Source organism: Neofelis nebulosa, chromosome 6, assembly GCF_028018385.1.
Source record: "Neofelis nebulosa isolate mNeoNeb1 chromosome 6, mNeoNeb1.pri, whole genome shotgun sequence".
Taxonomy (NCBI): Eukaryota; Metazoa; Chordata; class Mammalia; order Carnivora; family Felidae; genus Neofelis; species Neofelis nebulosa.
Window position 1 is genome coordinate 42155936 of NC_080787.1, and position 27788 is coordinate 42183723.

Sequence of the window (27788 nt, forward strand, 5' to 3'; positions counted from 1 at the left end):
AAGATTGATCTGGGTATTAGGGCATCACTTAGTTTGCCATTACAACAGCCAATTTTGGTTACATGCTCTGCTATGAAGGGGAGAGGGCCAGGCTGCTGGAGCTTTCCGAACCGGGGGCAGTGGTGGGAGGAGGGGTGCTGGGCGAAGGGGCAGAGGTGGTGGGAGTGGGGGAGGGATGGGGTGTAGCTGGCCTTAGCCTGCATCCCTATTCTTGGAATATGGTGCTGGGAAAGAAATTGGAAGGACTGAAAAAGGTGTGATCCTCTCTCAGAGAGGAAGATCCAGGTTTTGAGGCTGGAGATGCCAGGAGTGGGGAGGCCTCCGTCAAATAAACAGAATGAAAAAACCCCAAGTGAAAGAATATTCCAGACTCACCAGTATTTCAAGATGGCTGAACATCCCTCCCCACCACATCCCATACTAGATCCCCGGGGTCGGGGGATTTGCAAGCAACTTCAGGGCGTTCACAGCAACTCCCGCAGGAGCTGAAGTTCTCTTTGAACTTTGTCCTGTGGTTGAGAGCCCACCCCGGTACAGAGGGGGCAACTTGAATGTGGAGTCACCTGAGTTGAAGCCTAGCCTTTGGAAAAGGCCCCCATGCCTCTGAAGTTCATTTTCGTCATCTATTTCACAACCATCTAGTGCAGTAATGTTTGTGAAACGCTTGCTGTGGTACCTGTCCAGTGTTATATGAATGCTAAGCATTATTAGTGGTATCATGCACCACTAAACAGCCAATCTCAAAACCCGTCTATGATAAAATGAGTCTGTGGACACAGAGGGGAAAGTGAGGCAAGGCTACCTTATCGGGAGGCCCAGCACTGGACAAAAGCAATCTCTTTCCACTCTGGTCACTGAGGGACCATCCCCTTCTCCTCTGAGGACCCCAAATATCCCAACGACCCATGCACTTCCAGCCTGGCCTGTGAAAGAGATAACCAGAAGGCTGGTGATGATTTGTTTGAAGCATTTGGGTACCAGTAACAACGGAAGCTGAACAGGCTTTAGCTACATTACCAAAGCCATTAAAGTTAAAAACCACTAAACAACCACAGCTTGCTTCCCATCATCCACCCCACAGGCATCCAAAACAAAACCAACAAGAATGTGTTAGAATAAAGCGGACACTGAGATTTATTAATAGCCTGTGTTTGCACAGAGTTTTAAAAGCAAGACCCCAGGCATTGAGAACCTCACCTACCAGGCACTGTTGAGAAGCCCGGGGGGCCCTTCCAGAACACTCTCAACCCCCACCCCAGAAACCTCAAGGTCGGAAACTAATTTTTAGGTCCTATTATAAGAGACTATTTCTGAGCACAGCGACAGCATGGGGCATAGTGGGTGAGGATATCTTTGACATGGGTGGTCCACAGGGCAGAGTTGAAGACCCTGGGTCAGCAGAGCAGGCAGAAGGAGGGGGGATGCATGTGGAAACTGGGATTTGGGGGTAAGAGAGTCCTCTATGTGTGAGTAAAGGCGCTACGAATTCCGGGGCGGAAGTAGCCAACAGCATCCGTGTCTGCAACCAGCCCTCATTTTGCAATCATTGGGAGGCTCTACAAACAGGGAGGTTCTACAAACAGCATGGGTGTGCTAAAAAGTTTCAGATTCTCTGAATAGCAACCTGCTCTATACACAGAGAATAGCGCAGTCATCAGGGACCTGGTGAGCAGACGGCCACAGGATTCATACCCCAGGATTAAAGCCACAGACCAAGAGACCATCTGCTAGTGCACATAGGAGGGTATGGGTCAGTTTCAGTGTTTTAGTGACATCGTGGGCAGGATGGTTTGCCCAGAAGACCTGCACCATGGACACTTCTCTGTGTGGTACCTGCTGCCCTCGCACTAAAAGGATCAGAGGGCGGGCAGATTCCCAATCCCTTCCCTACAGCTTCGCTTTGGTCCACAGCGTAACAGGGCTCCTCATTGGAGCCTCTGGATGTCTGGCCGTGGAAGGCTTGGAGCATACATTATTAAGAGGGAGGCTGGGCTCCTTGCAGAAGCTGAAGCTGGTGCCAATTGCAACGTGCAGCATTGTTCAGTCCTTCTGGTTTACAGTCTGTTTGGACATCCATTATTTATGGCAGCTGAGTGGCTGTAGACAAGCTGAGACTCAATTAAGATAACATTCCCCTGCACAGAAGCGGTGGTTAATGCTGAGAAGTTATTCCAACTCACCCTTTACACTGCACAGAGCTGGAGATACAAAGAGACCAAGGGGCCGAGTTAGAGACACCCAGAGACAGAGACAGAGCAGAGAACAGAGAGATGGAAGGGGAAAGAGGGAGGCAGACACATCCTGAGCCCAGAGCGAAAGGTGCACCCTCAAAGGCCACCCCTGCCCTCGTCTCTCGCCTCTGTGCTGGAATCCCTGCTCCCCGTCTTGCAAGGTAGGGGCTGTGTCTCCTGGATCTCAGAGGTCCTTGAGCCGAGTCTCCCCATCTCCGTGGCTGCCCTCCCTTCCTTGCCTCATCCTGTCCTCTGCCGGTCCCGCATCGGCCTATCCCCTGAACAGGGGAGGTCTACCATGTCCGAGCACTGTGGACAGAGCCTGCCGGGGGGCAGTGGATGCCGCTGCACCTGCTGTGCTCCCCACTCCCCATGGCAGGAGTAGATGAGAGGTGGGCGGGTGGGGCTCCTGAGAGAGAGGGGCTGAGACAGTTGGAGGGAAAGTAGGTGGCAGAGAAGCGGCTCAGAGAGTTGGGCAGGGTGGGCCGTGAAGAGGGCTAGAAGGGAGACTGCGGAAGTGGGGCAGGGCAGAGGGAAGAGGAGAGAGTGTCCAGGCAGGTAGGGAGACGCCGAGCCTCGCACGGGTTTGGAGCAGGGAGAACCCACGACAGCAATTATGGCACCTAAGCAAGAGGCCATAAGTGAGGTGACTCTGCAACAGCAGCCGGTGGGGCCCTTACTGAGGTGCCTTGCACCTGCTGGTGGGCCCTTTCTTGCACCCCAGCGTCACACGGCAGGAGGACCTTCTGCCCACTCCCTCACAGCCCTACTCTACGCCCTTCACTGCCCGTCACCAGGCAACTTCTCGGCGTGAATTGCTCCCGATTTCCATTTATCTTTGAGGCTTTCAACTAAAGGGATTCGCGAGGAGCCGGCAGGTTCACAGGCCTAATCAGGCCTGATGCATCTCTAACCAGACAGGGAGTGTGCGTCTGGATTTGTCGCCCGACAGGTACAGATGTCGGAGGCTCTCATCCATGAGACGGAATCACTCTCGGGGATTGAGAGGCTGAGCGGGCGTCAGTCAGAGGCAGGCTGCACATTTCAAACAGGGGATGGAGGCTGCCAGCAAAGCCCCCTCCAACAGGCCCAGGTCAGCAGGCCCGGCACTTCGTAAACTGGATTATGGAAGCCCTTCCACCTCAGGGCAGTGGACATCTAAGGATGTTCCCTTTCTGTAGCATTCGTGTCACCTCCTCTCTGTCGGCTCACGGGTCCTTCCAGGCCAGGGCAGGCAAAGGCACAGATGAAGTCTCAGAGACTTAATATCTGGGCTGGAACCCCAACTCCACTATTCACTAGCTGAAGATCTTGGGCAGGTAGGTCACTTCCCTGCCCCAGGTCTGTCACCTGGTCTCAAGGTGTTGCAAGCAGCTGGTGCGGGTCTCTGCATGGTGGCTATGTCTTTTGTGCTCCTGTAGCATTTGGGGCCTCTGGTAGGTAATGCCATGGTCAAGAAGCCTTGGCCCTGTACTTGTTCTCTGTGTGGCTTCAGACAAATGACTTACCATCTCTGTGATCCAGTTACCTCCTGTCTAAAAAGGCCATAGTGACAGTGCTCACTTATTCAGGCTGCTAAGAGAGTCGATACCTGTGAAGCTCCAGGACAGGTGAGTGCACTGTGGGCCCTCAGGAAATGTTGCTGGTTGTTTTCTTAGTGGTGGGGGTGGGGAATATTGTGGCACCACCTCTATGACTTAGAAGGTTCTTGCTCGCTCATCTTACCTCTCCACATCAGCCCAGGAGCCCGTCAGGGGCTTGGACTGTATCCATCTGGCCTGGATCCTGGCAAGAAGGAGACGTTCCATGAAGCCAGTGTGATGAGTTGATAAAAGAGAAGCTGCCATGCAAAGATAATGTGCCACCATAATGCCACACAGATGCATGAGCTCTGTCTGGACTTGGCCTTTTGTCCACGGTCAGGTCTTCGGCAAGTGACTCCTCCCCTCCAAGCCTCAGTGTTCCCAACCGTGATGTGCTTAATACCCTCGCCTCAGAGAACCAACTTAGATGATATCTTGAAGCACCTAGTACAATCCCGGGCCTGTGGTGGGTACTTAAAACAATGGTGGCTGGAAGTGATCCCATGGAGACTCACCCCGGAAAAATGGTGAAGATGCCCAAGAATGTCCCACCCTTCCCTACCCAAGCCACCTGTCCCTTCTGCTGCCCTACACTACTCCAAGGCAGTGCCCCAGGCTCCAAAATGATGCAGCCCGCCCCTATACCCCCAGAGCCCTAGCCAACCAGCATTATTGGAGGGTGGCTGAGAACAGGTAGCTCCCACAGGTATAATTCTCAGGGATGAAGAGGTTCTATGTTTCCCAGGGCCACAGGCATTCACAGAAGGTATGGAGATGCATTCACCAAGTAGCTAACAGGCAAATGTTAATAGTAGTAAGACAATAGGAAGCCATGGGGGCCAGAAAGAATAAGGGGGCACAAGCATTCAAGTTCAAAATTGTGAAACACTGTGTGGGCCAAAGGAAGCATTTGGTGGTGGGCCCCCGGTTTGCCGCCCCTGAGACAAAGGTGTCTGGAATAGTGGGACTGGAGGCCGAGGGTTGAGCACAAATGGGGTAACAGCATGCCCCCGCCTTCAGATCATTCCAGAGCAGCTCTGAGTCTCCTACACCAGCGAAGGGAGCAGCTCCTCCCTGCTCCTCTCAAAGGCAGCCCAGGAGCGGGCCCCACAGAGACAGTGCCCCTCACGCTGCCAGGAAGGCCTGCAGCTCAGTGGCCATCTCTCCTCGGCACAAATCGAGGTCAGTCCTTTCCTTTCCATGTATAAAAAGACTTGGGATTTAAGTGCCAGTGAGTGATATCCGAGCAGCATGACAGCTACCAGCTTAAACTGAAAGCAAGAAAGGAAGGAAAAACCCATCCAGCAGCCATCAAGTCAAACCAGAAGGGTGGAAAGAAGCCCTGTGCTTCCACATTCAATCCTCAGCCACGTTGCCTGGGTCAGAAGGTGCTGGAAGGAGGCTGCAGGGGTGGGGTGTGGCAGGGAGAGGGCAGAGCGGGTGTTGACAGGGCTCACAAGGAGGGGCCCAGGAGGCACCCTGCTCCATCGGGCAGTGCACCCGTGTCTCTCAACTAGACAGACTAGGTTCAAATCCCAGCTCCTCCACCAACTAGCTCTATGACCGTAGGCACCTTCCTTAACGTCCCTGAGCCTTGGTTCTTCATCTGTAACATTGGGGTGAGAACTCCTTTTAGCGCTGAAGGGGGTTCTGCCTGTCACTCAACAGACAGCGATACTCAGCAAGTAGTATCTTTGATTTCTACCCACTGCAAGGTTGCCCACCACCAACTTCTGGCAGGCCATTTGTATCCGGCGGAACATGCCCAGTGATGGCCGCTCAGTGCAGGGTAAGAACGCTGAGCCTTTGCCTGTCATCTCCGATGTGAGTTTTGGTGTCCTGGGAAAAAAATCCAGAAAATGTTTCTACAGCATAGCTTCACTGGTGGTGGATACCAGAGAGTTGGGGCAATCATCTGATTAATAGGGTCCAATTAACAACAGTTGCAGGGACAGCGGCTCACATTTACCAGATGCTTGCCTGCGGGCACTGCTCTAAGCACTTAACCTTCAACCCTGAGGTTTAACCCTCATGACAACCTCATGCATGGGTACTACTGTTACTCCTACTTTATAGATGGGGAAGGTACACAGAGGGAGGGTGAGCAAAATCCCCGAGAACTGGGTGACTTGAGATGGGGACCAGAGTGGGTGGGGAGTCCGTGTGTCCAGGTATAGAGGGAGGGATATGTGGCAAAGGCTTCTGACCAATCTGGTATGTCAGCAGCCGAGCGCCAGGAATAGCACGGCTCATGCCCAGCTCACTGCTCAGAGTCATTTTGGCCTCCGACAGTCTCTTATTTTTAATTCTGTAGGGGGAGTGTGTGGGTCTGGTGAGAACATGGCCCTGCTGGCAACCTCTGCCTCCCCTCCCTCAGTGGGGTAGGCATGTCAGGCCCCGGGGCCTGGGCCCTCCCTCTGAGCCCCCCACTGCAGCGCCTCCTCCTTCCAGATTGACTTGCATCTGGGCTTCCTGGAGGCAGAGAGGGGGCAGAGATGAGACTTGCAGGGCCGAAGCAGTCTGGACAAGTTCCCCAGGAGATGCTCTTGACAGTCCGTGCATTTTTCCAGCCAACCTTCTTGAAAGGACCTGCTCATCCATCATTCAATCCTCTCCTGGATGAACTAGAATTGTCTCGGCAGCCTGACCCAGCTTGGCCCCCCGGGCTCACAGTGACTGTGCCTGGATTTGCCTTCCCATTTTCCTCAACTCTGGAGGAGGGAAGAGCCCTTGGTCTCAGAGCAAGGGCAGCACAAGGTTGTCTTTGAGGGGGTCTGCTGGGATTTCTACCATCTCTTTAGCATCCGGACCAATTGGCAGTTCCTCCCTGGCCACCCAGAGAGCCTCTGACCCTGACCACACCTACAGTGTATGGCTGTCTCCCACTGTCATGTCCTGTCACAGATGCCGGGCTCAGCGTCCACATTGGCCTGTGAATAAGGCTTGAGTCCAGCCCTCCTCAATTCAGCCCAGCATCCACCTGCCCCAACTGTGTCTATGTGTCCTATGTGTCAATCCATGTAGAGGACAGAAACACCTTGGGGAAAGAAAGAAGGAAAGAGAGAAAGAAAGAAAGAAAGAAAGAAAGAAAGAAAGAAAGAAAGAAAAAGAAACAAGGAAAGGGAGGGAGGGAGGAAGGAAAGAAAGAAAGAAAGCAACCCACCCCACATTTGACATCCATTCCGCCCCACCTAACAATGCATCCCCCACCTAACAATGCATCCCCCACCTAACAATGCATCCCCTACCTGACAACCCACCCCCCACCTGGCAACCCATCCCCCACCTGGCAACCCATCCTCCACCTGGCAACCCATCCCCCACCTGGCAAGCCATCCCCCACCTGGCAAGCCATCCCCCCACCTGGCAATCCATCCCCCCACCTGGCAACCCATCCCCCCACATGGCAACCTATTCCCCACCTGGCAACCCATCCCCCCACCTGGCAACCCATCCCCCACCTGGCAACCCATCCCCCACCTGACAATTCATCTCCCACACCTGGAAACCCATCCGCCCATCCAGAAACCCATTCCCTCCCTGAAAACCCACCCCTTCCTTCACTTGACATCCCATCCCCCCACATGACAACCCATTCCCCCCTCACAACCCATTTCCTCACCTGACATCCCATTCCCCCACCAAGACCTTGTGTCCTAAGGGCATTGGGGCCCAGACTGGCTAAGAAAACCTGCTGGGGGCAGGCTGCTGAGGAGGGCAGAAGAGGCTGGAGATAGGGGGAGCTTAGAAAGGATCTGAGCAGGTAAGAGCAGGAGTGAAGCACTTGGACTACACGGCAGGAAAGTCTAAGCTGGGCCTGCCCGTGGGGCTCAGGCCCCTGCCCCTCTGCTCTTGCCTCCTTAGCACCCCCTCACCTAGACCCTCCAAGAGCAGTTGAAGCCACAGCCATGCCAGTGACCTTGAGGCTGCACATCCGGCTTAATCCACATCAGCGTCAGTGAGGAGGCCTTGCTGTCACTAGAGGATATTTATAACCTGTCTGTCAGGCCCCAGTACCTGGCAGCCGCCTGGAAACTAGGCCACAGGAGCCACAGAGGAGGCAGGCTCTGCCCCCTGCCCCCCTGCCCCCCTGCCCCCCTGCCTCCGCAGGCTCCCAGGAAGTGGGATTGGAGAGAAAAAGCCTTTTGTCCCAGCCAGAAAACTTGCCCCGCTCCTGGGGCAAGTTTCTAGAAGGTTTCTAGAAAGGGCTCCATGTGTCCATAAGCTCACCTCTGGGCTGTGTCTCCTGCCCATTCATGAGTCGACTTTGGCACATGCTCCAGCTGGACACATCTTGCCGACATCTCTCCTCCGTCTCGGTGATCAAGCCGTACAAAAACTCTCAGTGCCTGCGGGCAAGTCAACACACCCCAGTTCCATGTCCAGAGCCTTCACCCACACGTGGAGGTGCGGTGTGGTCACTAAGGACTCTGACTGCTTAGGGGCCAGCACGGACTCCACTGTTCTCTGAGTGACCTCGAGTAATCTTATGTGAAATCTTCTGGGTCTCAGTTTTCTCATCTGTAAAATGGGACCAGCAATGAAGGCTCCATGAAGAAAAGGCTCAGAATGGCGTATGGCGCATAATAAGCAATCAGAGCGTGCTGGCCCGTACCGAAAGGTTTATTGATTAGGGATAGACATCCCAGAACCAGGACATCTGGGTTCAAATCCTGGTTTTGCCACTCACTGGTTGAGTAACCCCGTGTGAATTCCTTAACCTCTCTGAGACTCAGTTTCTTCCCCCCTAAAGTGGAGGAAGTACCTATCTCATGGGGTCATTGTGAGGATTGAAGTTCACATGGAAAGTTCTACAAATAGTGCCCAGCACATAGTGGGTGTTCAGTTAGTTGGAATATCATCAGTATCCAATGATCATTATTTGGGGCAGATCTTCCCACCAGACCTCCCTCCCTGCCTCCAGCCTCCACACTTAGCTGGCACAGTCGCTCTCCCCATGTGCTCTCTCTCTCCTCATCCCTCCCAATTCAAATGGGGCACTTCTGTCAGGCCCCACCTCTTCCAAGCAGGCCCCATGACCATTTTGGTGGACTTTGTACTACTTTCCTTCTCTAGTGCCCTAGGCCTGACCCCTGGCATGGTTCCCCTGAGTAAATCCAGTCTCTGGACCCTGAAGCACATCCTCTGCCTGGCTCGCCTCTCCTGCCCACCTCAGGGACACAGAGCCCAACCTCAAGCTGGGCAAACGGCAGTGGAGCCAAGGCTGTCCTTAGTCAGCCTTGTCCTCGCTGAGTCTTGACCTCTCTGCTTCAAGCTGGTGTCTGTATTCCTGGGATGGGGGACAGTGTGACCTGGCCTCCCAACACACACACACACACACACACACACACACACATGCTCTGTTTCCTCCCAGAAATAATTTCACATTCCCACTAATGACATTCCATTTTCTGGATTTTTCAGTCCAACAGAGGAACAGGCCAGCCTGCCTCACTGCTCCCCAGGAGGCGGGGCACAGCCAGGAGTTCAGGAGGAAAGGAGTAGGGCAGGGTGTCCTAGAAGTGGAACCCCTCCTCCCCTAGGAAGGGGTAAGCTGGTGACATCCTGAGGGGGCACCAAGGTGTCTCGTGGGCAAAGGGGAGACAACGGTCTTGCTGAAGGCTGAAGGACATCTCCGGAGGTGGAAAGAAACACCAGAGTATCATTTTCTTCTCTCCCTTGAAGGCCTGATGGACAGTGGTCAACCTTTCTGACCTTGGACTATTTAAAAAAAATTTTTTTTAATGTTTATTTATTTTTGAGACAGAGAGAGACAGAGCATGAATGGGGGAGGGTTAGAGAAAGGGAGACACAGAATCCAAAGCAGGCTCCAGGCTCCGAGCCGTCAGCACAGAGCCTGATGCGGGGCTCAAACTCACAGACTGTGAGATCACGGCCTGAGCCGAAGTCAGATGCTTAAGTGACTGGGCCACCCAGGTGCCCCCTGACCTTGGACTATTAATACTTGCTACCCTCCAGACCATACTGAGCCCCAGGCTCATCACAGGGCTCTTTTGACACTGCCCCCCCACCCCCCCACAGGACTGCCCAGACCCCAGAGTTGCCTGTCTCCCCAGTAGCCTTCACAACAGAAAGCGCCACATTTCCCAATAATCACCTCTCCTGGTTTGTCCCACAGAAGCCACCTTTGGCCAGGCAGCCCTTTTTCTTAGGAGCTAGGGCAAGGCTTAGTGAAGGAGGGGGTTTAGCGGGATGGGGAGGGAGAGCTTCTTTTGCACTCACTGTCTTCCCTGAGGGACAGACAGCAGCTGTCACCAGCCTGAGTGCTCAGCCCTTTCTAGCTTACCAGTCAGCCTGCCCTAAATAGATGAGGGTGGGAAGAGGCCCCTCTTGCAGTCCCGTCAGTGGCCATCTGCTTGGCCCCGGTCACTCTCCCTGACTCTAGTCTAGGATGGCCTGGGAAGGATCCTCACACTGGCATTCATGACTGAGAACCGAAAATTAGCCCCTCTCCCCTTTCTCTGTGAATTATCCCCAAGGATAATGCCTTCCCAAAAGAACGTTTGTCTAATGGAGGGTGCCCAGGCCAGGGCAGAGGGTAAAGAGAGACACCTTATAAATCCAGCCAAACATTAGTCTGTGCACTCCAGCCACATGCAAAGTTGCATCCGGGCAGTTCCTCATGGAATAGTAGGGGTTTGTGCAGGAGTAGGGGCAGGGTATTTATATAGCACGTGACAGCTAAGAGATGCCCTCCACACCAGCCTTCTGTGCTCTCTTGTAAGAGAGCCCTGGAAGTCTGCGAATCCTCTTGTGGGCAGGAACTGGGCCTCAGAGAGACTAGATGTCCACTGTCTCTCAGCCTGGAAGGTTGTGTCAGAGGCCGCTGGTGCCCCACCACATCTCCTTCACCAAGCTGCTGGAGTGTTGGTTGCCAATAGGTCATAGCTGTGCTTTCTCCAATGGATTGTCCTTACTTGACAGGACAGAAGCCATTTCCCGGGGAGACACTCAGGAGGTGAAAGCCCTCTGTCACACCCCCCACCCTCTGTAATAACCCTTGGCTAGTGACACTGCTGTCAGAATATGAAGGCTGGCCCCCTGTCTTAAGGTTGGAAAGACTCCAAGGGGCCATTCACGTTCCAGAATTCCCTGAGGGATCAGGCTCAGGCAAGACCTTGGCCGAAGTGGCAGCTTGGCCTAGATTCTTCTTCAGTCCTCTCCTGCTCCCTCAACAAATCACACACACACTGGAATCCCCAGCTCAGACTCTCCTCCAGCGAACCGAGGGCTAGAGCACAGGGCTTCTGATCCCCAATCTTCATGCTCTTGAGGCAGCTCCTGGGACATCCTGTGGGTGTCTGTTGTGGTGAGAACCCAGCTTTCTGCCAGGATCTCGTTTGGGCTCCTGCTCCCAGAGGAGAAGCCTGGTTCTTAACACTTTCCCTGTGAACTGTGAGTCCGGCACCTCCCACATCCCAGCGCCGGCTCCCTCTGCACGTCCCCCTCCCATCAAGCTGTGGCAGCCAACACCATGACTCATGTCCCATCCTCGGTGGGCCTCCAGATTACTACCCAGTGCCCTCACTTGTTAAACAGTACAGATGGCAATTAACTGCATGATACAAAAATATCCCAACCCTAATTATTTCAGGGAAGAGGCCAGGGACCATTAATAAATGATGAAGGAGAGTCTTTCCAGAGACTTCTTGGCCTGTCCCCACACCAGCCTGCAGAAGGCCGGGGAGTAAAGGGGACTCTTCCCCCACGCAGAAATCAGAGGCGCGGGCTGGGGAGACAGGCCGTAAAGCCCAGGGGTGCCACAAATTTATGAGGGAAAGTTGAGCCACTCATGGGAGCACGGGAATACAAAACTGTCAGGGCCACCACCCTGGTCCTGCAGACAAGCAGGAAGCAAATAACAGTGGTTCCCTGGATGTTTCCTGATGAATAATTGATTGTAGAATGCAATCTTGTGAATGAATTCTAGCATTCCTGGTTAGCCCCTCTACACTTACCCACCTGCCTCCCTTCCCCACCCTATTCCAGGTAGTAGACAAATTTTTTGTCTTCCCCAAGTTGTTAAGTGCCTCCACGCTTCGCCCTGAGGTGGGACCCATGGGGTCTACCCGCTGGGGAGCAGCAGTCAGCTGCTGACTTCCAGCAGCAGTCAGGAAGAATGGGAAGCACACAGAGACCTGAGCTGCTCAGGGTCTGCCCTTTGCTTGAACAGTGTGTCTTTTTTCCAGCAACATATCACAACAAAGCCTAGGAGAGAAAAAACGTTTTTATTCATGGATCCTTTTATGTGCCAGAATGAATGCAAATGCACACACACACATGCGTGCACATACACACACACACACACACACACGCATGGACACACACACACACCCTTGAACAGACAGGGGCTTCCATACTTTGAAAGCCTAAATATGAACATTGATATTTATGGGAGGAGAGATATTTGCTTCACAAGAGGACTTGCAACAGGGTTTCTTTAAACAGCAAGCAGCCAAAGTGCATTGAACACAAAATTTGATTTACAAAAATCTGATTTACCTGGAAATATTCAGAAACCCATGCATGGTAGGGGCGTGGATGTGTGTTTGTAAATGTGCAGAACTTGTCAGTGCCTCTTTTCATCCAGTTGGGGAGAAGGGTGGGCATTTCTGATGGAAGCCCTCCCCAGAGCTGGCTGGCTACACACATAAGAGGTCTGATCACAGAGCAGGACCCTTAGCTAGGACTATAAACACTAGTTCCTTCTCCACCTCCAGCTAGCAGAAAGGAAACCAAACCTTGTATCCCAAGACAACCACAGACCCAGGCAGGACTCTTTATTCTCAAAGAATCCTCTCCTTTTACCCTCCTAGCCCCTCAACGGTGCGGCCTTCCATGGGTATCTTGAGAGGAGTGGCTTAAAAGAGCTTATTAATCAACTCAATCAACTCCTTCATTCGAAAGATGAAAAACCCAGTGTGCATCTGACCTTGGGGCTTCATCCCAGCCATCCCCATGGTGCATGGTGAGGCCGGGACCAATAAAGATGGCTTCTAGGAGGCTGGCCTTGCTTCCCAATCCCCTCCAGCCCTGTGCCTGCCCCTCTCATTTCTTTGCTTTGCCTCCCTTCCCTGCTTCAGGTGGCAGATGTGTTCTTTGAGCTTTAGGTCACCTCTGATGCTCTCTTGATGAGATTTGAGCTCCCTTTCTGGTCTCATTAAGACCTCACCCCTCAGAGGTTATTGCCATGCCAACTGCTTAAGCTGGGGTCCCACAGGATTGCTTTGGAACCCACTTAGAGGATCTGGACACCCAGGGACTTGAAGATGGAACAAGGACTAAGGCTCAGGTATCCCCTAATTTCCAGAGCAGAACTTGTCCCAGCAGACAAACGTATATCTCTTAAAACCTTAGTTCCTTTTTTGTAATAACGATAAGGCTTCTCATAATAGCAAACACTTAATAAAAAGAACAGCTATGCACCATGAGGCAGGTGGTGTTCTAAGCCCTTTACTTCTGGTAACTCATTGGTTCACAACTCTCTGAAGGAGGTACTAGCATTACCCCCACCAGCACCATCCAGGGACCCAGAGAGGTTAAATAACTTGCCTCAAGGTCACACAACTAGTAGGTGGCATAGTAGAAAACTGGACCTGGGAAATTTGACTGAAGAGTCCAAGGTTTGACTCCTTGAACCCTTTAGGACCTGGCCCCTGCTAACATCTCCGATCTCAGGTCCCACCATCCACTGCCCCCCCTCCCCCTCCCTGCTACTGCTTTCCAGCTACAATCACCACACTGGTTCCTTTCTAGGGCTTCTGCCTCTGCTGTTCCCTCTGCCTGGAATGCTTGGCCTCCACACCTTCATGTCCCCCCATAAGAAGTTAGCTTGATGACCTCATCAGAAGCAGCCACCCATAGCTAGCTCACTGCGACTTTCATTCACTAGCATCGATTTGCTTATTTCCTTCAGCATTGCTCGCCACCTGAAATGACCCGACTTCAGAGTTTACTATTGCTGCCACTAAGGTGTAAAGCATGGGGGCCGCCATCTTGCCCCGCCAGTTCATGACGATGTGCCCTCGAACCTAGACCACCTTGGCCTGGCACATAGTGGGCACTTGATAATACCTATTGGTTGATGAGCACTCTGGTCATATACCAATATACACACACACACGGTCCACATGTTAGAATGTGCCCTTGAGCGTATTCACACTGGGCACAGACAGCCGCGTGTCTGTGATATAGTACTCTGCAGTGTAACACTAGATAGAAGTGGTGAGACCAGCCTCACGTACACGGGCTTTTGAGCAGCCAATGCTAAGAAACAGAATGCCTCTGAGGACAGATCCATAATTACCCAGCCTGGAAGAAGGCAGAACAGAAAATAGAACCTCTGTGTAGGAGCCAGAGTATCTCCACCACCTGGCCCAGGCCTTTTGTGTGGGTTGCCTGGAGAAATGGAAGACTTGATTAAAAGAGGTGAGAAACTGGCCCCTGTGAGGGGAAGGGACTGGGGTCACTCTAGTTTCAGAGTTGAGCTTGCCAAATATAGCTGGGCCGGACATGGGGCACCAATGAGGCAGGTCTGAGATCACCCAGGATGGAGTCGGGGGGGAACCCCCTCTCACCCAGGTTCCCTGGCCCCCACCTTATCATTCGCCTGCCAGGACTGTTCTGGGGAAGAGTGGGTGCCATCTGCCCTGAAAAGGAGATGGAGGGAGACAGGCAGCAGGGACCTAAGCTTATGTATGTTCTGACCCAGTGCCTCACCCAAGTTTGGGCATTCCATTCTTTTTTTTTTTTTAAGTTTTTTTTTTTTAATATTTATTTATTTTTGGTAGAGTGTAAACAGGGGAGGCGCAGAGGATCTGATGCCAGCTCTGTGCTGATAGGCTGACAGCAGCGACCCCGATGTGGGGCTTGAACTTACTAACCGCAAGATCATGACTGAGCCAAAGTTAGACACTCAATGGACTGAGCCACCCAGGTGCCCTTAGGCATTCCATTCTGACAAGAGGTATTTGGGAAATGTGGGATCATGCACCGTTCACCAGGAAGAAATGGATCCTGTCTGCCAGGCTGCCCGGAGGGGGATGGGCACCAGTCCCCAGATGAATTCTACCCATTGTTGCGTGCTCGTTACTACTCAAGATAATATCAGTGCTCCCTGGCATGAATAGTAGCCATGAGAATTCTAATATCAGATATGGGAGACCAAGCTGGATGGCCTCTAAGGTTCTGAATGTGCCAGTCTAGAGGTTCTAGAACCCTACACACTGACTATTATCACGAATATGAAGCAGTTGATGCCGATGTGCTCAGTGACACATACAATTAACATAAGGGAGGCTGTTAGCACTTCTACTCCCCGGTTCTATGTGTTATGTATTTAATTATTCAGTAATTCGCAGCTTATAAATACACAGCCCCTGAGCTAGATCTTTCTCCATTGCTGTTTACCAATTGGAGTCCTGAGACCACGCCCCTCACCCATGAAGAGCCGAGCAAGCCCCTGGATTTGAGCCTCTGAGAGAAGTTCCTGTGGCCCCCTGCCCATGCCCATAGGGGCGTTCCGCGTGTCCTCCCCTACAGGCCCACAGAACCGCATCCCCCCTCAACCCGAAAGCTAGGGTTTGTTCCTCTGGCTTCCCCTTCCTCAGAAAGAGTGGTCTGTCTTAACCCACACTTAGTTTGGACTCAAAGCAAATCTCTTCCCCTTAGTCACTTTCTCTGCTAAGAGAGCCGTGCAGGTCTGGGAACCACCGAGAGCGCCATGAATTCTCCCAGCTGTGACAGCCACCCTGGCCTGGGCTGAACTGTGGCCAATCCATCCTTGACGGCAGCGCCCTCCTCAGAGACAAGGAGACCAGATGAGACGTGTGGAAAACCTGCCCCCCATCTTTGTCAGCCAGAGACGAGCTCCTCAGGGAGACCTGTGAAGGTACCAAGGGCCCCAGCCCCTGTTCTTTCATGTCTCATGACATGGGGTGGAGTGTCTTGTGTTCAGCAAACCACTGAACAGTGAAATATTTTGATTTCTACACCTCCCTCACACTGCTGGTGGCTTCTGTCTTCTCAAGTTCATGGCCTGTTTGGGATTCAAAAGTGTAGGAATGAAGGAAATCTGGGGGGTTTCATTCATATCAATTCTGATGGAGGCATATAAGTTTATTGAAGGCTTCCTCAGCCCTGTCACTCACCACGACTGTGGCCTTTGACACAGAGGTTTAACGGCTCTGGGACTCAGCTTGCTCTTCTGGAAAATAGGTGGCCCACCCCACGTCCCAGGCTTAGTGAGGCTTACCTGGCATAGCACATATGAAGCGTTTAGCAGAAGCTGTGTAAAGAAGCATGAGCTCCTCCCTGCCCCACTCACCCCTTCTAACTGCTAAGGACCTTCCTCTTCATGCAGCCTCTGAACAGTCGAGTGAGGTTACCTCCTCAGTGCCCATCTTTCATCACAGATGCCATAGCGTGGCCCATTCAGTGCCCTTGAAACATTCTGTAAGGTCAGGTCTCAGCTCCTCCTCTGTCCCATCTTCCTGGGCTCCAGCTTTATCCCTCTCCCTGTATTTAAGCTGTCATGACTGACCAGAGACCATGACAGTTTTTATAAGGCTAGTGGTTCATTAGCTCCCCTCTCTGTCTTCTGGTTCAGGGGGCCGGCCCAGCTCCTCATCTGAGGAGGTCACAGCCTAGGTGGGGTGATGGGCAGGTCCCAGCCACAGGATACTTATTGGGGTGGGGGTGTCTGGGGCCAGGCTTTCTGACTGGTCCCAAATGTGACAGCTGCTGTGTCTTCAAGAGCATGTTGCACTCCCAACCCCTCTGACCTGGGTTAAAAACTGACAGGGAAGAGTGACAGATAGCAAGAGTCCTGAGGTACCGGTGGGATACGACCCCTAAAGCAGGAAGAAAGAACGCCCTGAGTCCAGAATATAAGCTTCCCTTCTTCAGAGTCCTAGCCCCTGCCTTTTTATGTTGACAGCCATGTTTGTCACCACTGTCACTCCAGCCATGGACTCCTGATGGCTGGGACACCAGAGTGGAGGAAAAACAAGAGGAAAAAAGCAGGGATCCTCACCCCCATGCATGCTCTGATTTATAGGAGTTCCCTTCGGGGTACCTGGATAGCTCGGTTGGTTAAGGGTCCGACTTCAGCTCAGGTGATGATCTTGTGGTTCACGAGTTTGAGCCCCGCATCGGGCTCTGTGCTGACAGCTCAGAGCCTGGAGCCTGCTTCAGATTCTCTGTCTCCCTCTCTCTCTGCCCCTCCCCAGCTTGTGCTCTCTCTCTCACTCTCTCTCTCAAAAATAAATAAACATTAAATAAATAGATAGATAGATAGATAAAGGAGTTCCCTATTCTGCTGCTGTAGCCAGAAGCAGAGGGTTTCTTCTGCAACTCTGCACCAAGCACCTGACTTTAGGTTTCAGTCTACACTAAGTTCTGCTCAGTAGAGACCCAAGTACAAAATATGCCCCACGCACCACCAGTCTGGTGGTGCTTGGACTCCTGGTTTCCCCTACCCCCCTAGTCCACTTGCCGGTACTTACTGTTCGGAGACTTCAGGTAGCTGCACTGTGTACTGTCTAGGTTGTATACTCGGTAAGGGAGAGAGGCGGCCATGTGTTTATTTCCTCTTACCTGGAACTGGAACACAATAAGATTTGAAAGCATTATCAAGTTTTAAAAGCCTTGGTCCTTCTCCTGCCTCCAAGAGGAAGGAGACAAGTCCTGGCTGATTGTCACATTATCCCATCTCCTCATGAAAACACAATCACATCTATTCACTTATTCACTCTCTTAACAAATATTTCTTGAGCACCGGTTCTGTCTGTGCTGGGCCCCTTCTAGACGCTGAGAATTCAGCAGTGAGAAACAGACAAAGCCACTGCCAGACGAGGCAGTCAGAATATAAACAAATAATTAAATATATAATATGTAGGTGATAAATACTATTGTGCAAAATAAAGGAACACCAAAAGATGAAAAGTGCCTTTTTATAAAGTGTGGACAGGCAGAGCCTCTTTGAATAGGTAATGAAATCTAAGGAGAAAGCAGGAAAAAAGTGAGCTCTCTCAGTATCAGAGGCAGAAGTATTCCAGGAAGAAGAAATTGCCAAGGCCCTTTGAGGGCAAAGACAGCATGTCTGGCATGTCTGAGGAACAGCCAGAGGCCCGTGTAAGTGAGCAGGGAATATAGGGCAAGGAAGAGTGCAGTTGAAGTTGAGATCAGGGGTTGGCTGGGGTGGGGGGTAGAGCGTGGAAAGATCACATGTGACCGTGAACGCGATTGTTAGGACTTTGGGCGATGTGGAATTTCACACAGAGGAGTGACATTATCTGACTTACAATTTAACAGGATAGGTCCGACTGCTGTTTTGAGAATAGAGTGGGGGCCAAGAAGGAAGCAGAGAAATCATCTAGAAGGCCGTTGAAATAATTCAGGAGAGAGAAAACCATGTATTGGTCCAGGGGAATCAGATGGAGGAAGTTACAAATGGTTGCATTCTGAATATTTGTTGAAGGTAGAGTGGACCAAGAGGGTTTTGATAGAGAGAGACAGTGAATAGTCAAGTTGGAGTTGCTGTGGAGACCATTTGGCAATCACCCTGCTGACTAGGAATCTCCAAGCCAACATCCCTGACATCATGATGTTCAGCCACTTAAGGAATACTCCCTGGGAGAGGGGATTCACTGCCTCACACAACAGCCTTACCCAGTCCCTTAAATTTCTTTCTTATACTCACTCAAAGTCAATGTCCCTATGTCTTTCTCTCACTGCTCCAGAAGCAATATGGAGCAGGTCTTCACACCTCCCACAGACAATCCTCCAGATTCCCATCAGAGATGTGCCTGGCCTCTCCCTCCATTCATATTCTCCATCAGTGCCGTTTTCTGTCCCTCTGGACATGAGCAAATGGAAGAAGAAGAAGAAGCTCTGGGTGTTCTACCAGGTAGAACTCCTTCTGGAACATAGTTCACAAATTTTGGCAAAGGATTCACATTCAGACCACAGATGTAAATTTGGCAAACACACTCATCTCCATTCTTCTTTCCAGGTGGGGAAAATTAGAGAGTTAGCTTCAGTCTTGCTTCCTTACCACTGAGAAAAACAAAGCAATTAGAAGTGTGCTTCCTTAGACGCCACCTGTCAGCATCCATGTCCACACCCTCTGCTTTCCTGCCCGTTGGAGTAAACAAATTATCTGCACTCCCGTCTCAAACCAGTCCCTCCGCTTTTCTACTATATCCTACCCCTTCTCACATGTTCAGGAACAGGGGTATTCCTAAAAATTGGAGGGAACAATGGAATAGAACTAATATTTTAAAAACAGAATTCAAGAACACTTTATGGAAATAGAAGAAAACTTAAATTTATGTAAAGGTCAACCACGTGCCTGGGCAAGTTGAGAATGATCAACTCAGAAATATAGCCTATACAGTAATTAGACTAGAAAGAAAAAGAAGCAATACTCAAGACCTCCAGACACAATAGTCATAATACCTCTAAAAGTATGAAAATTCTATTGGCAACAGGATATTTGAGAGCAACCTGTAAAGCAAGGCAAGAATGGAGCTTTATATTCAGATAACCAACAGAAAGGAGATGAGTTGTAAGCCAAGGACTTTATATGCAATATAGCTATCATTCAATTATCAAGGCTATTGAAAAATTATATATGCAAAGAGTGAGAGAATCCTGTACACATGAGCCCTTTTAAGATAACCTGCTAGATGAGGAATTCTGTCTGCTCAAGACATGACTGGGGAGTGGGGGGAAAAGAGAATGATGGTGATTGTGTAGTGTATTTAAAGTATATTTAGAGCATGTAGATCTAATAGTTAAACAAGGATTGGGGACAAAGGTGGAAAATAATTTGTAAATATCATAGGTTCTGACCAAGTAGAAAGCATGTAACTTAAAATTCGAGCCAAGAAAGAAGACAGAAAGAGGAACAGGTAGGAATCAAATGACACCATTTAGAATTCACAATCTAGGCAGATAATTCATAGTTGAGATAAAAGTTAAATAAGGGTATGTTAAAAGATATCAATCAAAGGTAACTAGTAGAGCAAAAATGTACACTTTTGTAAATATCAAAACAATTTTTATTAAAAAAAAGCAAGGGGGACATATAGAGAAAAAAGCAAAGTAAGCATAACATAAAATTGGCACCAATATATTTATTAGTCATGTCAATAAATGTGAAGGAGAGGGGCACCAGGGTGGCTTAGTTGGTTAAGAGTCTGACTCTTGGTTTCGGCTCAGGTCATCATCTCCCAGTTCATGAAATTGATAGCATGGAAAGCTGATAGCATGGAGCCTGCTTGGGAGTCTCTCTCCCTTTCTGTCTCTTCCCCTCCCTCCCTCTTGCTCAAAATAGATAAACATTTAAAAATAAATAAATAAATAAATATGAAGGATATTTAACTTGCTTAGTAAAAGAAATAGATTTTCAAAATATTTTACAAAGCAAAATTCCAGTTTCTTCTATATAGGATAGAGACATTTAAAACAAAGTGATTCAAAGGCTAAAGAATAAAAGAGGATAGGAAAAGTTATGCTATTTAAATAGAACAACTCTAAAGAATAGTAGTAAGCTTACTATTAGACAATGCAGAATTTAGACCAAAAAACATCAAACAAGACAAATAAAAACATATTATAAGGCAAAAACCCACAATCTACAATAAAATATATCAGCCATTAATATCTATGTACCAGATTACACAGAAACCACTTATCAATGAAATAGAAATGACAGCAATGCAAGGAGAAATAGATAGAAATAATAACGATAAGACAGTTTTACACACCACTCTCAGGACAAGAAGGGCATGTGAACAAAAAATAAGTCTAAATGGAGAAGACTTAACCAACATTAATGTTAAATTAGATTCCATAAATATGTATTAAATGCTGTACCCTTTAATAAAGAATATACTTTCTTCTCAAGCAGACATGAAATATTCATTGAAATTGATCATATGTTATATCACAAAGGAAACATAAGTAGGTTCCACATTAGAAATATTACAAACAATTCTCTGATTACAATGCAGTAAAAGCAGAAATAAAAAGCAAAAATTTAAAAAGCCCTTCCAGGGGTGCCTGCATGGCTCAGATAGTTAAGCATCCGACTTTTGATTTTGGCTCAGGTCATGATCTCAGAGTTTGTGAGATTGAGCCCCACGTTGGGCTCTGTGCTGACAGCACAGAGCTTGCATGGGATTCTCTCTCTCTCTCTCCCCCTCTCTCTGCCCCTCCCCTCTCAAAATTAATAAATAAAAAAATTAAAAAAATTAAAAGCCCTTTCAAAGATGGAGAAAAAGGGACTAACTTCATTCTCCCTCCTAAAACAATAACATAAAGTCTGAACAAAATATTTGAAACATACAAGACATCAAACCATGAAGGTCAAAGATCCTGAAGACTTGGAAACAAAGGAGATTAATTCTACAATTTTATCAGTTGAGTGCCTGGAGAGAGTTCCAGGCCCAGCTCAGGGAGCCCAGTGGACTGCCTACCTGACTGAAGAAGCTGAGAGTCTGAGGAGATCAAGGGAGCTTCAGCTCACAGGACAGAGTCCAAGAGAGAGGAGAGCTGCAGAGGGTCCCTCTCACGTATTCAACAGAATGCTCATCAGCACACTTGTGTGAGGAAACTACCCGTCTCAGTCCATTCAGGCTGCTATAACAAAATACCATTACTGGGCAGCTTATAAACAACAGAAATTTATTTCTCACAGTTCTGGGGGCTGGAAGTCTAGGACCCAGATGCTGGCATGGTTGGGTGAGGCCCTTTTCTGGTGGTCCACTTCTCACTGTGTAGTCCTCACATGCTGGAAGGGGCCAGTCAGCTCTCTTCTTTTATAAGGCACCAATCCCATGATGAGAGTTCCATGCTCATGACTTAAGTACTCCCCAAAGTCCCCACCTACTAATCCATCATCTTTGGGGGCTAGGATTTTAACATATGCATTTTGAGAGGAAACAAACATTCAGATCATAGCACTACCCAAACCACAGAAAGAACCTTTTAAAAGGATAAGCAGAAACATCTCCAGGTACTGTCACAGGACCAAGAGTAGTGTCTGCTCCAAGCTGCTGAACTAGAAAGCTTCATAATTCATGTAGAATTGTATAGGGTACTCAGAAGGATCTTGCCTCAAAGGTGGGGGATAATTAGCCCTAGACTGAACACTGCATTGGCTTTATCTGACAAATCTTTAATGCAAAACCTGAAAGGACTGAACTCTTTCCACATAACTTAACTCCATCTGAGAACAAAGTTCAGGAATAGTTATAGGAATACAAAAACAAATTAAAATTCATAATGTCCAATAAAAAATTACCTGGCCTGTAGAAAAGCAGGAAAATATAACCTATAATGAGGAGGAAATTCAATTAATTAAAACAAGCCATAACTGGGCGCATTGTTAGAGGTAGCAGACAAAGACATTAAGATAGTTATTATAACTGTAATCCATATGTTGAAAAAGTTAGTAGAGAGACACAAGATGCAAAAAAAAAAAGACCCAAATTGAACAGCTAGAGAGGAAAACTGCAATGCTTGATGTGAAAGTCACACTCGATAGGATTAACAACAGATCAGACACTAAAGAAGAAAAGATTAGTGAATTTAAGACAGCAATGGAAACAATCTAAAATGAAATACACAGAAAAAATCATAATAAAAAAAATGAAAAGAGTATCAGTGAACAGTAGTACAACTTCACTCTGCCTGCTATATCTATAATTGGAATCCCCAAAGGAAAGGATAGAAAAGGGACATACAAAAAAAAATCTGAAGAAATATTAGCTTAAAATACTCAAAACATGATAAAAACTAACTCACATACTCAAGATGGTTAACAAACTCTAAGCACAAGAAACACGAAGAAAACCACTCTAAGCCAAATCATAATAAAACTACTCAAAACCAGTGATAGAGAAACCCTTAAAAGCAACCAGAGAAAAATACACCTTACATGAAGAAGAAAAAAAGACAAGTGTGCTAGAAGATTTCTAGTGAGAAACAATGCAAGTAAGAAGACTGTGAAACATCTTGAAAGTACTAAAAGAAGTAAACTGTCAACCTAGTATTCAATTCCCAGTGAAAGCATCTTCCAAAAACTAATGCAAATAAATATGATTTTTAGGCATGCAGAGGTTGAAAGAATTCATGCCTGTAGAACCACATTACAAGATTTGTTAAAAGAAATCCTTCAGGCAGAGGAAAATTATACCAGATGGAAATATAAAATTTCACAAAGGAATAAACAGCACTGAAAACGGTAGCTTTATGGATAAATATGTAGGATTTTATTCTTATTATTTAAATCCCTTTAAAGTTAGTTACATTTAAGAGAAAACATTGTAGTGTGGAGTTTATAATATATGTAAAAGTGAACTGTATGGCATAGATAGCATAAAGGCTACTAGGAGATAAACGAAAATACACTATGGAGAAGTTGATTCCTATAATATATATGATGTAGTATAGAATCACTTAAAAGTAAATTGTAACAAGTTAATGATGTGTACTATAAATCCTAAAATAACCACTAAAATGGCAAAAACAAAGAATTGTAGATAGTAAGCCAACAAAAGAGAAAATGGAGTAAAATGTTCAAATACTTTAAAATAAAGCAAGATAAAGAGGAAAATAAAAATCACACACATGGAACAGATAGAAATCAAACTGCAAGATGATATACTTACACCTAACCATATCAATAACTCATTACATGTAAATGGTTTAAACACTCCAATAAAAAGGCAGAGATGGCTCAAATGCATAAAAAAGAAATCCCCACTACTGCTGCCTACACAAAACTTGCTTTAAATATAAAGATACAGATAAGTTGAGGCAAAGAAATGGGAAGGGGCATCTGGGTGGCTCAGTCGGTTAAAATGTCTGACTCTTGGTTTCCACTTGGGTCATGGTCTCGTGGCTTGCGGTTTCAAGCCCTGTGTCAGGCTCTGCACTGACAGTGTGGAGCCAGCTTGGGATTCTCTGTCTCTGGATCTCTCTGCCCCTCCCTCACTTGCTCTCTATCTCTCTCTCTGAATAAATAAACATTTAAAAAATTTTGAAAAGGTAAAGAAATGGGGAAAGATAAACAGTGCTAATACTAATCAAAAGGAAGCCGGAGTACCTATACCACTATGAAACTAAGTAGATTTCAGAACAAAGACTATTACCACAGATAAATAATGTACATTATAATCAGTCAAATGAGAGGACATAACATAATTTAGATTCAGGATGTAAGTTGTTGATTATATAATACTATTGTATAGATGCTAAGTTTCCTAATTGATAACTACCCCGCGCTTGTATAAGAGAATTTTCTAATTCTTAGGAAATAATTAATTATGAAGGAGTAAACAGGCACAATGTAATACAACTTACTATCAAATGAGAGAGAGATAAAGCAAATGTAACAAAATGTTAACCATGAATAGATCTGCTTTAGCATATATAGGAATTCGTGTACTACTATTGCAACTTTTCTATAAAATTTGCAACCAAGACAAAATAAATGTTAAAAAATTATATACACACCACTCCCATAACAGTCCTTATATAAAATAAATATCTCAATTTCTTTATTCCATAGCACTTCTGAAGTTCTAATATCAAATATCTATTAAATGTCTGTCATGACCTTCCCTCCATAAAAGTACAAGTTCTCAGGGACCTGAATAGTTGCTATTTTGTACTATGAGGTAATCTTGAATTTCTAGAACTATACCTAGCACTTAGTAGATGTAGAATTATTAATATTCTTGAATGAGTGGACAAATGCTACAATTGGATATAACAGACTCTAGAGTCAGATGATCTGTGTCCAAATCCTTTTTCTTCATGTTACTGGATACAACATGGGCAAGTTACTAAACTTCTCAGGAACTTAGCTCCTAATGAGTAGTTACCTAAAAGGGGTATAGAGAGTGTGATGTCGGCAAAAATGGTGGAGTATGGAACTCCAGAAGTCTGTTCCTCCACAGAAGCAATGAATAATCTGGCAAAAACTGTGAGAATCAACATTTTGGGGAATCTATTCAATGTTATACAGCAAGCACGGGAATGATTATTCAAGAAAATCACATATGAGCCTCGATAAAATAAGATATTTTAACCTACCTGGTACCATCTCCCACTCCCCAACTTGGTAGTGACCTGAAGGCAACAGTTGGTATTCCCAGTATATACCTGGAACCAGAGGGAACAGAAGAGACCTTATTCTCAAACAGTTGTGGTTTTTGTTTTGACCTGTCTGGTGACTCCTGGAAGAGCTGTCTCAAACAGCTGACTTTATTTCATCTACCTCAGAATGATCCCAGGGTTGAAGCAGCTACCCAGGGAGAATTTGTCAAAAATACTTAAAGTCAAATGTGTTAGCTGCTGCTTCCTCAGGCAGGGAATAACAGTTGGGGAAAACAATAGTCTAACTTAAAAGCCTGGAAGAGAAACGCTAGGGAATGAGAATAAGGATTTTGGAATGCTGCCACACATTTCTTTCTGGGAATCCAGAAAGCCATGCAAATACCCAGGGCTCAGAAAAGACCTGAGAAGGCCCTAAGCTCTTATCTCTGACTTATCTTCAGGCTCTGCACAAGCAGGAAGCAAAGGCTGAGATACAGTTGTAAATTGTCTAGCTGAGTGTTGAATACATGTCCCAACACACATACACACACACATGCACACACGCACCATCCACTAAGACTGGGAGGTTTTGTGTTTTTTTTGTTTTTTTAGTTCCAAGTATTTAAGGAAATTTCTGTGAAATCACTAGCTGACCATAAATCTAACAGAACAGACTTTAGTGGCCACACATGACAAACTGTCATAGGATACAAACTACAAAACTAGCTCAGAAAAGCCATGCAACAAACAAACAACAACAAAGGAAATGCAAATCAAAACCACCGTGCAATACCACTTCACACCTATTAGGATGGCTATAAACTTTTTTTTTTAAATGAAAATAACCAGCATTGATGAGGAGAAACCTGAACTTTCATGCATCGCTGGTAGGAATGTAAAATGGTGTAGCCACTGTGGAAAGCATTTTGGCAATTCCTCAAAAAAAGTGAAATGCGGAATTGTCATATGACCCAGCAATTCCATTCCCAAGCATATATCCAAAAAATAACTGAAAACATACATTCAAACAAAAAAAAACGCGTACACAAATGTTTATAGCAGAGTTAGTCATGAAAATCAAAGAGTGGAAACAACCCAAAAGTCCATCGACGGGAATGGATAAACAAAATAAGGTGTAATCATGCAGGGGAGTATTCTTTAGCCTTAAAAGGAATGAAGTACTAGTACATGCTACAACATGGAGAAACCTTGAAAACACTATACTAGGTAAAAGACAGCCAGACACAAAAGATCATATGTTGTGTGATCCTGTTCACACGAAGTGTCCAGAAGAGGTAAATCCGTCAAAACAGAAAACGGCTTACGTGTTGCTCTAGGCTAAAGCAAAGAATACGGAGTGACCGCTTGGCTTGTATGGGGCTTCTTTTGCGGGGAGTGACAAAATGTTCTGGAATTCAATAGTGGTAATGGTTGCACAACAGTGTGAATGTAATAAAAGCCATTGAATTGTACACTTTAAAATGGTGAACCTTAGGTGAATTCTGTCAATTTTTTACAAAGGAATCTGGGATGCTCAGGTATGATGATGCATGTTGAACTTTCCAGGAGGGAGTCTTTCAAAATAAGTGCCCAGGAAATATTAACAGATGAGCTCCCCTCCAACCAGCCTCTGCGGGTCTGAGTGAGAACCTGGTTCCCCAGGCCTTGCAGAAGGGGACGGGGGAAGCAGTAGACAATGGCAAAGCTTTCTTCAGGGTTCTGAGGCCCCATGAGCTGGATGAGCCTGGTCAAGCGTTTCTCTCTAGTAGAGGGTCTTTGGTTGGGTGGAGAATGTCAGAAATTGGTGTTAGTAGGGTCTGAATTGCAGTTGTGCCTCTAACTCTTGTGAGACCTCAGGCCAAGTGCCTTCTGGATGGTGCTTTCCTCTGAGGTAAGATAAAAGGGAAGTAAGAACTCAGGAAGCACAGAAATCCTGGGATTCCACGGCCTGGTAAATATAAAGCAGGAGGCCCAGGGGCTCCGTCCCCTTCCACCCTGCCACCACCTGTTCCGAGGGCCAAGGCTCCTAGGCAGCCCCCGCGCTCCGCGTATTCCAGGCCCTCTCCCACCTACACTGGTCCGCAAACTGCCAAACCCAGGACCGTTGGCAGGTTGCGGAGTTTCGGGGGAGCGGGAGCGGGCAGGGGGAGGAGCTTGGCCTCTGATTGGAGGAGGGCTGCGGGGGAGGAGCGGTGGGCGTGGCCAACGGCTTGAGCCCGGCAGTTGGCGGTTAATTTCGGGCCGCCCCTGGTTCAGTTTCTCCGCGACCGCTCTGAGTTGACTTCTTAGCCGACAACCCGGCTTATACGCACCCTCCCTATCCAGGGAAGATCAGAACTGCCTTAAGGATGCAGGAAAAACCCCGAGACCCAGGATGTGGGGAACTGGGCGCCGCCTCCCTTACCTCAGGTTGGTTGCAGAAGTTGCGGCCTTGGCGTCCCCAGGGCCACAGCTCTGTCCCCTCAGGGCGTGGCTCCCGCGCTGCAGGGCTGAGCCCCTCCCCTCGCCTCGGGCTCACCCTCGCAACTCCGCCCCCTTTTCTCCCTCTACCTCTGTGTTTGGTCTCCCGTGGCAGGATTCCATTCTCCCTTCCTGAGGAGTCGCCGCCTGCAGGCCATGAAAGAGCGCAGGACTCCGAGGACCCGGACTAGCCTAGCGGAGCCGCCCTGCCCCGCCCGGCCCCGTGCCCCGTGTTCCCCGGCGCCGGGGTGAGTGTCCCGGCCGCCCCTCTCCTCTCGTAGGCTGGCTCCCCCCGGGTTTTGAGGGATGTTCCGTTTCTCACCTCCCTTCCCAGCGTGAGGGGTGGAAGCTTGGGGTCAGGAGACCTCCTCTGCAAGGGCCA

General features: G+C 48.1%; 1 long non-coding RNA gene across 2 annotated transcripts; it reads right to left on the reverse strand.

Moving 5' to 3' along the window:
* Window positions 1–11921: 11921 nt before the first annotated feature.
* On the reverse strand, window positions 11922–27524 carry LOC131514165 (uncharacterized). 2 transcript variants are annotated; one of them, XR_009262957.1, is made up of 4 exons: window positions 27351–27524; window positions 24944–25012; window positions 17341–17437; window positions 11922–15872 (listed from the first exon to the last, which is right to left on the reverse strand). It is a non-coding gene; the product is annotated as an uncharacterized LOC131514165 (long non-coding RNA). The 2 variants fall into 2 exon arrangements; XR_009262958.1 differs by lacking the exon at window positions 27351–27524 and adding an exon at window positions 26952–27042.
* Between the last annotated feature and the right edge of the window lie 264 nt (window positions 27525–27788).